Source organism: Mastomys coucha, chromosome X (assembly GCF_008632895.1).
Source record: "Mastomys coucha isolate ucsf_1 chromosome X, UCSF_Mcou_1, whole genome shotgun sequence".
Lineage (NCBI taxonomy): Eukaryota > Metazoa > Chordata > Mammalia > Rodentia > Muridae > Mastomys > Mastomys coucha.
The window spans coordinates 151,086,031-151,093,392 of record NC_045030.1 but is presented as its reverse complement, the minus strand read 5'-3'; the positions used below and the strand labels follow the sequence as shown (position 1 = coordinate 151,093,392).

Here is a 7,362-nt window from a genome sequence, read left to right as displayed (position 1 = left end):
TGTTCCTATTACTTGGTTTTACTTTACTGGGTCTTAAAATGAACTCTGTTTCATCTGGAATATAGGATTTCTCATCTTCTCTTTGATCTGCTCATTGCCCAGGTCATTCTCAGATGGGAAATAATATCAGTACAAATTTACCCATGCAATATTTAAGTTCATAATTCCATGATCAGCCAGCCATAGTGTTTTCCATGGTACCAAATAACTCAGAAGTCCCCACGTAGGCAATATGGGATTTGACTGCCTGGTACATCATATTTCTCTCTCCTTTAGAGACCATGTAGCTATCTGAAGATAGGAAAATTAATTTGTTATAGATTCATGTTACATTTACTCAAATATTTATTTGAACTCATAAAAAGTTAATTGAGATAATTTAAAAGGTGAAGAAGACATTTCAAATATTGACCAAAAGACTGTGGGAAGTAACTTAAAGTACTTAACATCAAAATCACTGCATGCACATTTGCCATACCCTCCTCCATAAAAATCACATTTCTCCTCAAAACCACACTCCCCAGGTAGTAAATTCATGTGCTGATTTGCTCTGCAAGGTGCCAAAAATGTAGCTAAAGTGAGAAATGCAACCAAGTAGAAGGAAGAAATATAAATGTACAAACAGGATATTTTTGCTAGAGTCTTGGGCATTCAGGAGGTTCGTGATCATCATACAAATATATAAAATTTTCAGGAAGTTGTTTATGTCAAACCATTGTTTTCTCCCTTGTGAAAACACGTCAACACTGCAAAAGAAAAAGCAAACATATCATTAGGGGTTTTTCTCTTTAATTGTATTAAGATATGACTAACAAACAGAAACTGTATATTTACCATGCAATGTTATGTGATGTTTTGATATATGCATACACCATGAAGTGATTAAATCAAACTAATTAGCATCTATAACAACTCACACATTTTTGTGGTTAGAACACTGACAATCAACTCTCTAACAGTTTTCAAACATGTAATACATTATTAGCAGTAGTCACTATGCTGGACAACATTCCTGCCATGTAACTGACATTTTGTGTCTTCTCAACAATTTCCGATTACTTCAGCCCCATTCTCCTTCTGCTTCTTCAAACTCAATATTTAGATTTCACATACAGGTGAGATCACACAGCATCCTTCTTCTGTATCTAGCTTAGTTCACTTAATGAAGTATCCTCTAAGTTTATCATTTGGTTCAGTTTTCATGAGATATTTTTTGGGTTGGCTTATATACTAACATGATAAGTACAAGTCAAATGAGGTACAAGATCCCATATTTACTTATAAATGTATGTCCCAATTCTAAGCATCCAATGTGAACTGTGAAACAAGGCATAGTATAGCCATCAGCTTTGGTTCAAGTGACAAATACTTGCAGACTAAATTAGGATGGTGTCCTTGTAAAGAATTAAAAATGTATGCTGACTTTAGAACAATGACTTGGCAAAACCTAGCCTGGTAAAAATTTGTATTCATGACTCTAAAAATTTTCACCCGTTTCTCTATCCATTTCCACTGCCATGTAACTATAGTTCCCTACCATTGTGAGTGAGTCTAAGTCCTAATGCCTGATTCTAGACATGTGATTTGCTTTGGTCAAGGAAATGATACAGATGTGTCTTTAAAAGTATCACATGCTATTGCTTGCTTAGTTGTTCCTCTGCTATTGCCATAACAAGAGTATGCCCAGGCAAACCTTTGGCCCGAGAAGAATGAGAAACCTGTATCAAAGAGCTAAAAAGCCTCAACCAGGCCCCACCTGGCACACAGTTCTAGAAGACTGAGACCTGATGACTCAGAAATGACTACAACCAAGATCAGCTAAACACAAAACACATGAGCCAGAATGAAAATGTCTTTTGTTTTAGTCATTGGCTTTGGGAGCTATTTGTTTTTTGTTTGTTTGTTTGTTTGTTTTTAGATTTATTTATTTATTATATGTAAATACACTGTAGCTGTCTTCAGACATACTAGAAGAGGGCATCAGATCTCATTACGGGTGGTTGTGAGCCACCATGTGGTTGCTGGGATTTGAACTCAGGAACTTCATGGAAAACAGTCAGTGCTTTTACCCGCTGAGCCATCTCTCCAGCCCATGGGAGCTATTTGTTAGGCAGCAAAAGCTAATAATATTGTGCCATTTCTTTTCAGAGCTTTTTTCATAGCAAGTCTCAATTATTAACACATTCATTCGGCTTTAGTGCTATTCTTTGTGTGTTTCACTTATGTGACTAGGATAAATTGTTTCTAAGTAGAATAAATACCTTTCTATTACCAATGGCTGGACTTAAAAAAAAAAAAAAGCTGCAGGCAAGAGTGAAATGTTTCCTGGGGCAAAAACTAAGGCTTGGTTCTCTCCACAGCCCTTGCTTTCTCTCTCCTTCAAAAGATGGTGAGCCAGATAATCTATTTCTCCATCTCTCTTGTAGCTAGTGGGAGTCATGGAACCCAGACATGGTCTGTGAGCCCTGAGGAGAAGTATGCATCTGACATCTTTTAGAAAGCTTTGCTTCCCAGTATGCATCTGTAGAGTTTGCAGAGCCCTACATGGTCTCTGACATTTGTAACATGACCATGATGTGTGCTGTGTTCTTCTCCTTACTGAGATAAAACATAGAGAACTAAGCAACTTGCTCAAAGCTTCACAGCTTCTAAGTGGAAAAAAGTTGGATTTTAACTTAGGTGTTCTGACTCTGAGGCTCTTTCCAGTCTACTAACAAGAATGATTTGAATGGCTTTGAACTAGAGGGGAAAGCTGGAAGCCAAAGCCATTAATGATTGTAAAGTGAAACTGTCTCTTGAATTTCTGTAGAATTTTGCTTTTTTGTGTGTGTGGTAAGAATAAAACATGAGATCTACTTTCAACAAACATTTAATTGTAAAATATGTTTGGTTTACATGAAAAATTATTGGCTTAGGTGAAAAGTATAATACATCTCTAAAGATAATTCATCTTGTTTAAATTAAATTTTTATCTACTAATGTGTGATCATTTGTTTTTTTCCTCCCACAAACCTCTAGCAAGAATCTTTGATTTTATTAGTTTGACTAGTTAGGTAGGAGTCTCATATCAATGAAATTATATAGTGTATGTCTTTTGCTTTGCATCATGCTGTCCAGGTCATCCATCTCCTACATAAAGGAATTTCTAAGACTGGATTGCATTGCCTTGTATATTAACAGTACCTCTTCTTTATCTATTGTACTGTTAGATATTTAGGGGAATTTTGTTTTATTTTCCTAGCCACTTTCAAAAGTCACCAAGGGGAAGTAAGATGCCACTTCTTTCACTGTCCTGGATTTCTAGACAACATGTTGATTGCTGACTGGCTGTCTCACAGACTTATACTGGGGTATCATGCTGGTTCTATCTCTAACCATCCCTTCCCATACTTCTGCCCACTGAGTTCACTGAAGCACATATGCACCACTTTTGCAGCATGATGAGGCCATCAGACTCCCTGCCTTCTGCTTACAACTTTAGACTGAACTCCCACCTCTCCATGTCATCAGCATGTGGCATATGACCCACAGAACGGCATAAGTCTGCTTATATGCCTCATCTCCTTCCCTTTGCATTCCCACTATAATTCTCCTGCCACAGGCTATGACTTTCTGAAGGCTATGCACGTGCCCTAGCCATTTCAGTTTCCATCTGATTGCTGGCCAACTGTACCTGACACAGGAACCTCAGGACAGATGAATTGGACCACTGGAGAAATGAGAACTGAGTTGTAGTTACAGATAACCTCACACTCTTCAATGTAAGGCAGCAGGAATGAACAAGGGGTCAGAGATTCAATAAACCAGGACTGATGATTTGATGTGCTATGTCCCTACTGTGCTGTCAATTCTTCTCTAGACCCCAGAGTCCCATCATGACTAGAGTATGCTACATTCAATTTATTGCAGTGAGCACTGTGCTGGGTTACATATGGCCAGCCTTTCTGGCTAAGTGAGAGGCCCATGACAAGCTGACCTTGAAGCTCAGGCATTCCTTGGACTTCTCTGAACAACATAAAAGGGGTGATGATCCATAGCAAATTGTCACTGAAACATATTCTGTGAAGTGTGATTTCTCACTGAAAAATGTCCAGACAGTAAAGGACTGTCTGCAACTCAGAAATGGTACCATTTATGTGACAGGCTTGATGTGACTCTGATCACTAGGCATCTTTCCAGCTAGGTGAAATTGTGGCTTTGCATAGAAATATTATTTAGGCTGCACTAGCTTCATGGGCACTAGGCTCCTTCCCCTTCCCCTCTGTGCCTAAGATGAAAATCAGTCAGTAAAAACCTTGGTTACACAAGGGGATACTGGGTTTGTGCCACAAGTCTATACTTCACATGAGAATAGACAGAGCTGATGGCAATGGCAGCAACTTTGATTAGCTAGTACACGCTAGGCACTATTCCCTCTATCTACATATAGAGCCCAGTTGTTTTTGTAGGAGCCAGGCAGGAAGTAATAGGCAGGACAGTAGAAATACTGCAATTGTCTTATAGATCACCCTGTAGCCTACCAAGCCCCTTCCCATAGAATTTAAGAGGTCCAGTGAGCCCAGGAACAGAACTCTGTTTGTAGATAAAGTCAGGCATAATCTTCCCTGAACTACAAAATCCCAGAGTAGAGTCTGTCTCACTGTCCTCATGGGACTCACTGTGTCTGGGAATACCTGGCAGATACCAGAATACAAAAAGTCAGGAACCAAGAGACCAGGACTCTCTTCTCTGAGTCAGGGCTCTAATTTAGAAATGGAATCAATGGGAAGACATCCAGAGCTAAAATTGCCCATGCTGTAAAGCACACTTGTTTGTCAGGGTGTTGGAATGCAAGTGTGTTGGGCAAGCGCCAGGGCCACAATGCTTTGCCACCTAGACAACAGTTATGATTCTGCTGTGTCCTAGCCTCATAAAGGGAAAGTGAAGTGCCCTGCTAAAAACGATTACTCAATATGTCTTTTCTCCCCCAAAATTTAAAAGCCAGAAGCCTGAGTTCCAGCTCCCCTTTGGACATGGAACATTTTGGCTGGTGCAAGAAATATACCAAATACCTCCCCAGTGTCACTCTATGTCCAGGCTGAGACTCATGTGATGTTTACGCCTCACCATGACCCATTTATAGCTGCCTTACTCATAGTCACTGTGATCCCACATACATCATATGGGAAATGGAGTCCACTCAACACTTGTCTGCATTTGTTCCTTTAACCACACACCCTGCGGGTGGTGTAGCAATTACTCCCTCCTATGTGGTGCTAAATCATACAGCCATAAACACAATGACACTCAAGAATAGTAACACTCAAAGACAGACAGTGCCTTGTGCTCTGGTTTCATTTGCAATGGCTGACCATACACTCAGAGCACACTGGTTCAAGCCTTCTCATTCATTGTGGGGTTAGCAAAAAATAAGACAAGGTCTTAGCATTTGTAGAGTCTTCTAGAGTTTACAAGGTACATTTGCTCACAGTGTCCTATATAGTCATCATGATCACACCATGAGGTCAGTAGTACAAGCTACACAAACAGCATGTAAGGGACACCACAGACAGAGAAGAAGGTGTGTGCCATTCATAACTCTATCTGGACAACCCCAAGCCCAGAAATCTTTTTTAAATCTGAAACAAAGATTCATGAAATCAATGAAACAAAATTCTAAGTCAAATATTAGAAGTGTTTTATTAAAGTATGTGACAAAATCTTCTCCAGTGAAGCAGAGCTCAGTAGCCTCTAGTGGTGGACCAAAAGATAAGTTCAGGGGATGGCAGGCTCAACAAAGATTTTTCTAAAGATGAAAAAAGCCTTTGACATCATGTATGCCTTAACACTCTGGGCCTAGAGACAATGGTGATTATACCAAAAATACCCAGAACTCTCTTAAAGCTGTCAAACAATGGTCTGTAGCAACCATCGGGTTCTAGAACAATCCCAATGAAGAGTCAACGCCTTGACATATAATTAATGGAAAATGACAAAAAAAAAGTGGGCATCCCTGCTTTCTTTCATTAGTGCATTGTCCTAGAGACCACCTTAAAGCTCATTGACTCTCCTATGGGAACAATGATCATGATGAGCAGTTCAGACTCTCAGCATTCAGATAGAAAGTGTAGCTCTGAGGGAGTGGTAACCAGCTAGAGGCTGAGAGCTCTTTTCCCTGTGCTAAATTATTTTTCAAAACTTTCCTACAATGAGAATAGGCAATCTGCACAGGCTGTGCAGCTTGGTGTACATTCATCAGTACAGCAGTGCAATAACAAATACAAAGAAATATGTATGTATGTGGTAGGTAACAGAGACAAAGAAATAGATCTGTAGTGTATCAAAAATTTGACTTATAGGACTGGAGGGGCGGCTTAGTAGTTAAGAGTGCTTGCTGCCCTACCAAAAGACCCAGTTTCAATTCTGAGGACCTGGTTAGGTTTCCAGCACCCATATCAGGGAGCCCTCAACTGCCTATTAACTACAGTTCCAGGGGATCCAATGCTCTCTTCTGACTTCTGCATGTGCATGTGTGTACCCCTCGTCCCACCACATACACATGCCCTCACACACAAGTAAATTAAAAAATTAAATCCTTTTAAAACTTTGACTTAAATGTTATGGTACTTGTTTAAATGAATACCAATATTGAATAAATAAGTTTTTCATCTTCTCAGAGTTTAACAAATTTTTTAAAACTGTACAGATAAATGAATGCCACATGTATAGTTTGATGGGGTTTCTCTTGTTTGTTCTCATTTCACTTCTTTTTTTAAAGATTTATTTATTATTATAAATAGGTACACTGTAGCTGTCTTCAGATGCACTAGAAGAGGGCATCAGATTTCATTAGGTGTAGTTGTGAGCCACCATGTGGTTGCTGGGATTTGAATTCACGACCTTCAGAAGAGCAGATGGTGCTCACCAGCCCCTCACTTCTTTTTTCTTGAGGCGAGAGGTTGAATACAGGGCCACACACAGAAGAAGGAATGGTTACCATTAATTTATACCCCTATCCTCTTTGATGAGTGTTACACCCTATCCCCCTTGATGAGTATTTTTTCTTAATTTATATGTAATCCCCAAATTGCAGTGGCTTGATTTAAATTTTTTGCTAAAATAGTAATCCTTTCAGGCCTTTGAAAAACATTAAGAAACCATATGTCCAGGAAAACTGGCACAGCTACTGGACAAAATATAAGAAATACGCTGACATGATGAACAATAAATGGAAATTGTAATACAAATAGAATTGTGAGTACGTTTCCTTTAACCAGTGATTAAGGTGTTAGTGTTTTCAGAACTCAAAAAGGTCAACAAGCTGAAGGGCCCAAGTGAGGATACCTCAATCCCGCTTGGGAGGGAGAAGAAAGCAATCACAAG

The 7,362-nt window shown here is 39.3% G+C and overlaps 1 protein-coding gene across 1 annotated transcript in view; it reads right to left on the bottom strand.

Moving 5' to 3' along the window:
- Positions 1–327: 327 nt before the first annotated feature.
- The window catches only part of Smpx (small muscle protein X-linked), a 133,229-nt gene continuing 126,194 nt past the window's right edge, over positions 328–7,362 (bottom strand). Inside the window, exon 5 of the mRNA XM_031370025.1 lies at positions 328–746. The gene's annotated coding sequence lies outside the window, so the exon portion shown is untranslated. The remainder of the gene's footprint in view (positions 747–7,362) is intronic.